The 9,054-nt window shown below is 41.2% G+C and overlaps 1 pseudogene; it reads left to right on the top strand.

Moving 5' to 3' along the window:
* The first annotated feature begins 207 nt into the window (after positions 1-207).
* On the top strand, positions 208-3,088 carry LOC121786752 (annotated as a pseudogene).
* The last annotated feature ends 5,966 nt before the right edge of the window (positions 3,089-9,054 follow it).

Raw genomic sequence — 9,054 nt, forward strand, 5'->3', positions numbered from 1 at the left:
CGCTCTTTCCGCTTTCCAGCCGCGCAATCCTCCGTCTCTGTAGCAGTAACATCTTCTTCTACCGTGATTTTCCGCTGAGACATTGTTAGGGATTTTTATCTCAACGATCAGTAGAAATTGTAAGCCTGCTGATTTCCGAACTATGAATTTAATTGTAAGCCTACTATCAACTATCTGGACTGCATCGGCAAGAAGGAGGCGGAGTTCATGGCGAAGGGTGTGGACACCATCGTGATACGAGGGTACTCGTATCGGTTCCGGCAACGCGGAGTCGCCGGAGAAGGGTTAGGTTCGTTCGCGGGATCCTCCCGTCGAGCAGCCTAGGGTTCTCGGTCAATTAGGGTTTGACGAGATGAACTTGCGAAAAATAAAGTACAATAAAAGATAAAGTAACGATAAAGGATAAACTGAATTGATATTTCTTGAATGATGCAAATGAATAACAATGTCCACTATTTATAATAGTGGATACCCTAACTTAAGGAACAAGAAAATAATCCTAATAAATATGAAAAGATATGGTAAATCAATAACTAACTAAATAATATAGATATGGGGGATATTCCCGAAGATATGCCCGTATCAACTCCCCCACAGTTAAAATTCACCTTGTCCTCAAGGTGGAAACCATGAAATCACGATGAGATTTAAAAGCCGAAGCTCTAGCGAGGTATCTCCTCCCGGATCAAACGCACACCGAACAGTAGAGCATCTCCCTTCATCACCTCCATCAAAAATCATCAAAGGATGACCATTGTGGTTGACAAAATTCATCGTTAAAATGGGAAGCTTGTCCACGTGTCCCAGAATGCTCAAACACGACGTGTCCTTGCGCGGAGGAGTCCACCATGTATCACCGTCAAGTGATGTTGGTCGATGATTCATTCTTGCAACATCACCATCAATTGGATTCGCGTCATCATTAAAACCTATATCATCCAAATTGTGAAATATTTGTGTAACTCCACTCTTGCCGAGAGAACAACTAATGCAGTCGCGTTTCACACCCTTTGAAATCCTCAATTTTATAGAACCGGGGTAAACAAGAAGTACAAAATGAGTGACCGATGTTGGAATAGTATTGGAGCTGCTCGACTGAGAGATCACAGCTAGTGGGAGTGGGTCATCGTCGTCGCCCTCATCTCCATTGATATTGGGGCTGCACGGAGGAGCTAGCGGGTAGTTTTGCGTTGATGGCTGCTGCAGGCTGCCTGCGATGTCGGAGTTGATGTGAGGTTGCACGGTGTAGGGTGCAGCTGAGTAGTGCGACGCTGAACGCTGGGTCTGGTGGAGGACGCATTGCAGCGTGTGAATCGCTCAAGCGACGTTTGTTTGCATCCATCCGAGAAACCAATTGCTTGACAGTTGCAGTCAAGTGCTCAAGCTGTGAAACCAAGGCAGCCCACTGTAGGTTCAGTTCCAAATTCGGTGTCACCGAATCATGTGCCACGCCTAGAGGCTCCATATGGCCGACACTGTTGTGAGGCGTTTGGTAGGGATGCGATCGTGGCTGGAGGGGCTGGTAAGGCGACTGTGCAGTGGTGTATAGCAGAGGCCCGTCTGGTGGGTCAGGTTCGGGCGTCGGGCGTGCCGGGTCTGGATAGGAGTATCCAAATTGCACGTTCTGGCTCTGGAGGTACCAACACGATGTGGGGCTCGGCATGGGCAATGGCGAGAGGAATGGTCTATTGAACTGGCGATGGACGTAGTCAGTGTAGGTGTATGTAGGGATATCAATCGGGTCGGCCCGTCGGGTTTCGGGCCAACCTTATTCGGGTTGAGGGTCAATCGGGTGCGGGCTAATCGGGTTGTGATTTCTTTCGGGTTATAAAAGCTCAGCCCTAACCCTAAAAGCTCGGGTTTCGGGCTAGCCCAGCGGGTTAATCGGGTTGCTACCGATAATATTAACATGCGATCAATCCAACAAATAATGATTAAAATTACTAATATTCATACAATGTAAAACATTTAATTATGATATATTTGAGATATATGCTTAAATTCAATCATAAACATGATCAAATACTAATATTTGAGATATTTCGTAGAATTTTAATGCATGTTTTAGAAATTTAAATATTTTTTTGTGAATTTAGAAGTTTTTAATTTATTTATCAATTATTATATTAATAAAAATTCAATATATAACTTGTATATTAATATAAAATTGAAAGTTATTTTTTTAGTTAATATTAATCAATGAAATGTCGAATTAGGAGTAAAAAATAGAATAATAGAAATTTTATCGGGTTTTCGGGCCAGCCCATCGGGTTTTTGGGTCTGGCCCTAATGGGTTGCGGGTTAATCGGGTGCGGGCTAATCTGGTTGTTATTCGGGCCAGCCCACGGGCTACGAGCTACATTGACATCCCTAGGTGTATGACATGATGGCGGCAATATGGAGGATGAGCTCTCAATGAAAGCACCAGATGATACGAGGGTACTCGTATCGGTTCCGGCAGCGCGAAGTCGCCGGAGAAGGGTTAGGTTCATTCGCGGGATCCTCCCGTCGAGCAGCCTAGGGTTCTCGGTCAATTAGGGTCTGACGAGATGAACTTGCGGAAAATAAAGTACAATAAAAGATAAAGTAACAATAAAGGATAATCTGAATTGATATTTCTTGAATGATTCAAATGAATAACAATGTCCACTATTTATAATAGTGGATACCCTAACTTAAGGAACAAGAAAATAATCCTAATAAATATGAAAAGATATGGTAAATCAATAACTAACTAAATAATATAGATATGGGGGATATTCCCGAAGATTTGCTCGTATCACATCGCCTGCGTCTCCATGAACGACGCGTTCGTGATGAAGGCGTGGAAGGGGGATCGGGGGAGGAGGTGCTGCTGTTCAGCGACGACAACTGCGATTTCATGAGGGCGATTGGCTGTGAGCTCGATTTGAGCGACAAGCCGATTGGGCTCGGCGTGAGGTCGCACCGTTACGCTATGTTTGTGGAGGATAGCATTGTGAAGGTCCTCAATTTGGAGGATGGCGGCGCGTTTAATGTGAGCAACGCTGAGGATTTGCTCAAGGCGCTTAGAGAATTCAGATTTCGTTTTGTTATGAAGTTGGGCTAAAACTGCAAAACTTTTGAAGTATATGGACTGATGTGTAAATTGTATTTTCTGTTTTTCAAACTTCCCACCATATTTGAATGTTGTGAATGGGAGGGAATTAGTTAGAGTTTTTACACACTTTCGGGCTGAGAGAGAAACGAGGGTTTTCATCCGAGAGAGCTCAACTTCTTCCATAAGATTTCTGAATAAAATCTCCATTGATTCTTCCCTTCTTGATTGTTCTATGTTTTACTCATTTCATATACATTGTGTGATTTGCATGTTTGATAGTTCCGATTGATTTTAGTAGAATCCAAGACCGAAGTGTATTGGAGCTGAATCTTCAAATTGGCACCGTCTGTGGGAACGAGAAACGAAGACGCAATCAACAATGTCTACGGCCAAGTTTGATATAGAGCGATTCACCGGCAAAAACTATTTCGGCCTGTGGCGTTTGAAAATGAGAGCTGTCTTGATGCAACAAGGTGTCTGGGATTATGTGAAATCCAAGACGGATAAGAAGGAGACTCAAGTGGAAGATGCAGCGAAGTCGCAAGAGATGGAGTATAAGGCGTATAGCTCCATCGTATTATCCCTCAGTGATAGAGTCTTGAGGGAGGTTCAGAAGGAAGAGGATGCCGCAGGTGTTTGGGAAAGATTAGAGAAAATTTATATGGAAAAGTCCATTTCCAACAGATTGCACCTCAAGCAGATATTGTTCAATTTCAAGATATCTGACACCAAGAATCTTGCAAATCAATTAGAAGACTTCCGCAAGTGTATTGATGATCTTGAAAACGTGGATGATCCTATGAAGGATGAGGACAAGGCTTTGATGCTATTGAATGCCCTGCCTCAGAGTTTTGAGCAATTCAAGGACTCCATGCTACTGGGAAGAGATTCGAAGGTAACTTTGGAAGAAGTGTACTCTGCATTGAAATTGAAGGGAATGCAAAAATCGGCCACTAAGCCGATTGATCAAGCTGCAGAAAGCCTGAGTGTCAAAGCAGCAGTCAAGAAGCCATTTAAGCCAAAGAAACCCTCCTCTGATAAGTGGAAACCTCGAGCCCCCAAGGAAACTGATCAAAAGGATACAAGAAATTGCTACTGGTGTAAGAAACCAGGACACATCAAGAGGAATTGCTATGCTTGGAAAAGGAAGCAAGCTGAATCTGAGAAAGAAGAGGGAACAGCAGCTGTTACTGAAGAGGTTAAGGAAGCTAGGGCCCTTAATGTGGTCATGAGCGGTCCAATATCCAAGTTGTGGATCATGGATTCAGGCTGTAGTTTCCACATGTCTTCAAATCTTGAGTGGTTCTGGGACTTGAAAGAATCAGATGGCTCAGTGTTGTTGGGGGACGATCATGTGTGTGAGGTCAAGGGTGTAGGAAACATATGCTTGAGAATGGATGATGGATCTTTGAGGACACTCACTGATGTCAGATATATCCCATCAATTAAAAGGAACCTGATCTCCCTTGGTCTTCTTGAGAAGAAGGGATATAAATTGACATTGTTTGGTGGAGAGATGCTTGTCACAAAGGATGGCCAGATAATGATGAAGGCTATCAGAAACAATGTACTCTACTATCTGCAAGCTGAAGCAGTGCAAGGATCTGTAAATTCCACACAGCAATCCATCAATTGGCATGCAAGACTAGGCCATGTTGGAGATGCTGGTTTGAAGCGGTTGGTAAAGTTGGGCATGATTCAAGTGCAAGTTACTGAAATGCAAGGGGACATTGGATCTTGTGAAGAATGCATCATCGGGAAGAGTAAGAAGCTGCCATATGGAATGGGCAAGCACACCTCAACAGAACCTCTCCAATATGTCCACAGTGACATATGGGGGCCTGCATCAGTTAATAGCATTGGAGGAGGCAGGTACTTCTTATCCTTTGTTGATGATTTTTCAAGGAAATTGTGGATAGTTATAAAGAAAGAAAAGTCAGAAACGTTTAAGAAGTTTCAAGAATGGTGCACAGAAGTTGAATTAGAGAAAGGGAAGCCATTGAGATGTCTTAGGACTGATAATGGGCTGGAATTTTTGTCCTATGAGTTTGATGAGTTCTGTAGGAATAAGGGGGTGAAAAGGCATAAGACAGTCCCTCACAACCCACAACAAAATGGGGTTGCTGAGAGGGCAAATATTCTTGAAAGGGTAAGGTGCATGCTGATATCCTCTGGTATGTCAAAGCCGTTCTGGGCTGAAGCAGCTTCCACGGCTATTACTCTGATAAATAAGTGCCCCTCTGCTGCTATTGAGAATGAAACACCTGACAGTAGGTGGTATGGCTCAGGTGGAGATTATTCAAGGCTAAGGCCTTGTGGATGTAGAGCTTATGCTCACATAAAGCAAGGCAAATTGGAACCTCGGGCTCTGAGATGTGTTATGATTGGCTATCAAAAGGGAGTCAGAGGCTATAGATTATGGTGCTGTGAGGAGGGAAACAAGAAAGTGATCATTAGTAGAGATGTAGCGTTCAGAGAGTCTGAGATGCCATTCCTCATTAAAGAAGTTCAGAGAATTCATTTTGAGGTGGAGAGTCAGAGAGAAGCTACATCTGATACTCAGGATGATCCAAGAGGAGTTACTGATGGTGGATCTACTGGAAGTCAAGGCAACACCAAGACTCCAGTGAGAGTGATTGCTAGAGATAAAGCAAGGAGAAACATCAGACTTCCCTCCAGGTTCAATGACTTTGATATGATGCACTATGCCCTAGCTGTAGCTGAACAGATGGATTTCCATGAGCCTTCTACATACAAGGAAGCAATAAGGAGCCTAGAGAAGGACAAGTGGTTGTTGGCTATGCAAGAGGAAATTGACAGCTTGTACAAGAATCACACATGGATTATGGTATTAAGGCCAACTGATCAGAAAACAGTGGGATGTAAATGGATTTTCAAGAAGAAAATTGAAGCATTCAATAACAATCAAGTCATATTTAAAGCTAGATTAGTAGCTAAAGGCTTCACACAGAAAGAGGGAGTGGATTACAATGAGATTTTCTCCCCCGTGGTAAATAAAACACAGCTCCATTAGAGTTTTGCTTGTTATTGTTGCACAAAGAGATTGGGAGTTGCAGCAACTCGATGTTAAGACAGCCTTTCTCCACGGTGAACTTGAAGAAAAAATATATATGGAGCAGGCACCTGGTTTTGTTCAACCGGGGGATGAGGGAAAGATGTGCTTGTTGAAGAGAAGCCTTTATGGCCTTAAGCAAAGCTCAAGACAGTGGTACCTCAGATTCAATGAATTTATGCCGAGAATTGGTTTTGAGAAATCACTATATGATCATTGTGTTTACATTAAGAGAAAAGATGGAGTTGTTGTGGCATATCTACTGTTATATGTAGATGATATGCTAGTTTCTGCCAGGTATAAAGAGGAGGTGGAACTAGTAAAATTTGACTTGAAGAATGAATTTGACAAGAAGGATCTTGGAGATGCAAAGAAGATCCTTGGAATGGAGATCATAAGGGATAGATATCAGAGGAAAATCTGGCTGACACAAAAGGATTACATCAAGAATGTCATTGAGAAATTTCAGATGAGCCACAGCAGGCCAGTGTCTGTCCCCTTAAGCCAGCAGTTCAAGCTTAGTGTTAGTCAGAGCCCCCAAGATGACATTCAGAAAAGAGAGATGGACAAAATCCCATATGCGAACATAGTGGGAAGTATCATGTACACCATGGTGTGTACAAGACCAGATATCAGTCATGCTATAAGTGTTGCAAGTAGGTATATGGCAGATCCTGGTTTGGAACATTGGCATGCTTTGAAATGGATTTTGAGGTATCTAAATGGCACTCAAGATTATGGAATTCTATTTGATGGGAGTGAGAAGATTGTGGGGCAGCCTCTTATGGGGTTTTGTGATTCTGATTTTGCAACAAACATTGACACAAGAAAGTCACAATCCGGATATGTGTTTTGCTTGTATGGTGCAGCAGTAAGCTGGAAGTCGAGCCTCCAATCAGTGGTAGCACTCTCAACAACAGAAGCTGAATATATTTCCTTAACTGAGGCAGTAAAAGAGAGCATGTGGCTGAGAGGAATATGTTCTGATTTTGGAGTACATCAAGACACAGTGACAGTATTGTGTGACTCCAACAGTGCTATATGTCTATCAAAGCACCAAACGTTTCATGAAAGGAGCAAGCATGTGGATGTTAAACTACACTGATGAAGTGGAAAGTGGCTTAGTGAAGATTGAAAAGGTTGCAACAGAACATAATGCATCTGATATGCTGACTAAGGTCTTGCCCGGATCAAAGCTGAATTACTGCATGGAGTTGGTAAATCTGACCTAACTGAAGTGAATGAAGAAGAAGGAAGTGTTTGAGAGTTTGTCCAGTTATGTCCCAAGGTGGAGATTTGTTATGAAGTTGGGCCAAAACTGCAAAACTTATGAAGTATAGGGACTGATGTGTAAATTGTATTTTCTGTTTTTCAAACTTTCCCACCATATTTGAATGTTGTGAATGGGAGGGAATTAGTTAGAGTTTTTACACACTTTCGGGCTGAGAGAGAAACGAGGGTTTTCATCCGAGAGAGCTCAACTTCTTCCATAAGATTTCTGAATAAAATCTCCATTGATTCTTCCCTTCTTGATTGTTCTCTGTTTTACTCATTTCATATACATTGTGTGATTTGTATGTTTGATAGTTCCGATTAGTTTCAGTAGAATCCAAGACCGAAGTGTACTGGAGCTGAATCTTCACGTTTTTCAGAGGTTTTTTTTATGTTTAGGTTATGGAATTGAGATGAATTGTGTTTTCTGTTTATGAGGAAATGTGTTTGGAATTTCAATAAATTTCTCGTTCAGTTATGGATTGCTTTTGGAGATGGTGCAGTGAGCAATGTCAGTTTTAGGGTTCTTGAATTTGACGTATTTAATTTCACAAACTGGATGATGAAATTGGGTGCAAATTGCAATGCAATCTTGTGTTGATCTTTGCTATGAACATTGGATGAGTTGGCCAAAGTCTTTGTGTCAGCTACAATTTAAGAAAGTATCAAATTACAATTTATGTCAATTACACACATATAATGTCAACTACATATACAATTCATGTCAACTACACACATATAATGTCAACTATATGTACAATCCATGTCAACTACATATACAATTCATGTCAACTACACATATATAATGTCAACTACATATACAATTCATATCAACTATACACATATAATGTCAACTATACATATATAATCCACATCAACTACATATATCTACATATATTATATGTAAAACGTTGTTGTTGACATAAATAATATAGGTCGTTGACTTGAAAATATTTGTTGTTGACATTAATTTTTTGTAAAATATTGTTGTTGACATAATAGTTGGCATAAATAACGTTTGCTGTTGATATCGTAGTTGACATAAATAACGTTTGTTGTTGACATCGTAGTTGACATAATGTCCGTAGTTGACATCACGTGAAAATGACAATTATGCCCCCTAGTTGACATTGTTGGGGTTTGGAGCCCCTTACACAGCGGAAGACTTGTACAAAACAAATAAATCAGACGTAGGATCTATTTGACAGATTATGGGATTAATCTATTCACATGTTAACACAGAATTGCATTCTAGAATGCAAATAATTCATGCTTAAAGAATATAACTCCTAAAACAAGAATTCTACGGTTTAGAGTTACCGATTTGATTCTCCAAAGAATCGTCGATTGCTCGCGCCTTCTCCACGATGATCTTCAATACTAGACCACGGATCTTTTGACTGGTTCCCGAATTGTATTCCGATATCAATGTGGGTTGATCTTATCGAAATACTAGGACTCGAATAAAGAAGAAAGAACTTTCTCACGGATGAGGAGCTGAAAAACTCACGGATGAGAGCTAAATATTTCATCCCCTACTGCAGAGAAGAGAGGGATAAAATTTTCTCTCACAAAAAAAATCTTTTCTTTCTCCTTTAATCTCCTATTTATAATAGTTACATATTGGGCC

Source organism: Salvia splendens, chromosome 22 (assembly GCF_004379255.2).
Source record: "Salvia splendens isolate huo1 chromosome 22, SspV2, whole genome shotgun sequence".
In the NCBI taxonomy this organism is placed as follows: Eukaryota; Viridiplantae; Streptophyta; class Magnoliopsida; order Lamiales; family Lamiaceae; genus Salvia; species Salvia splendens.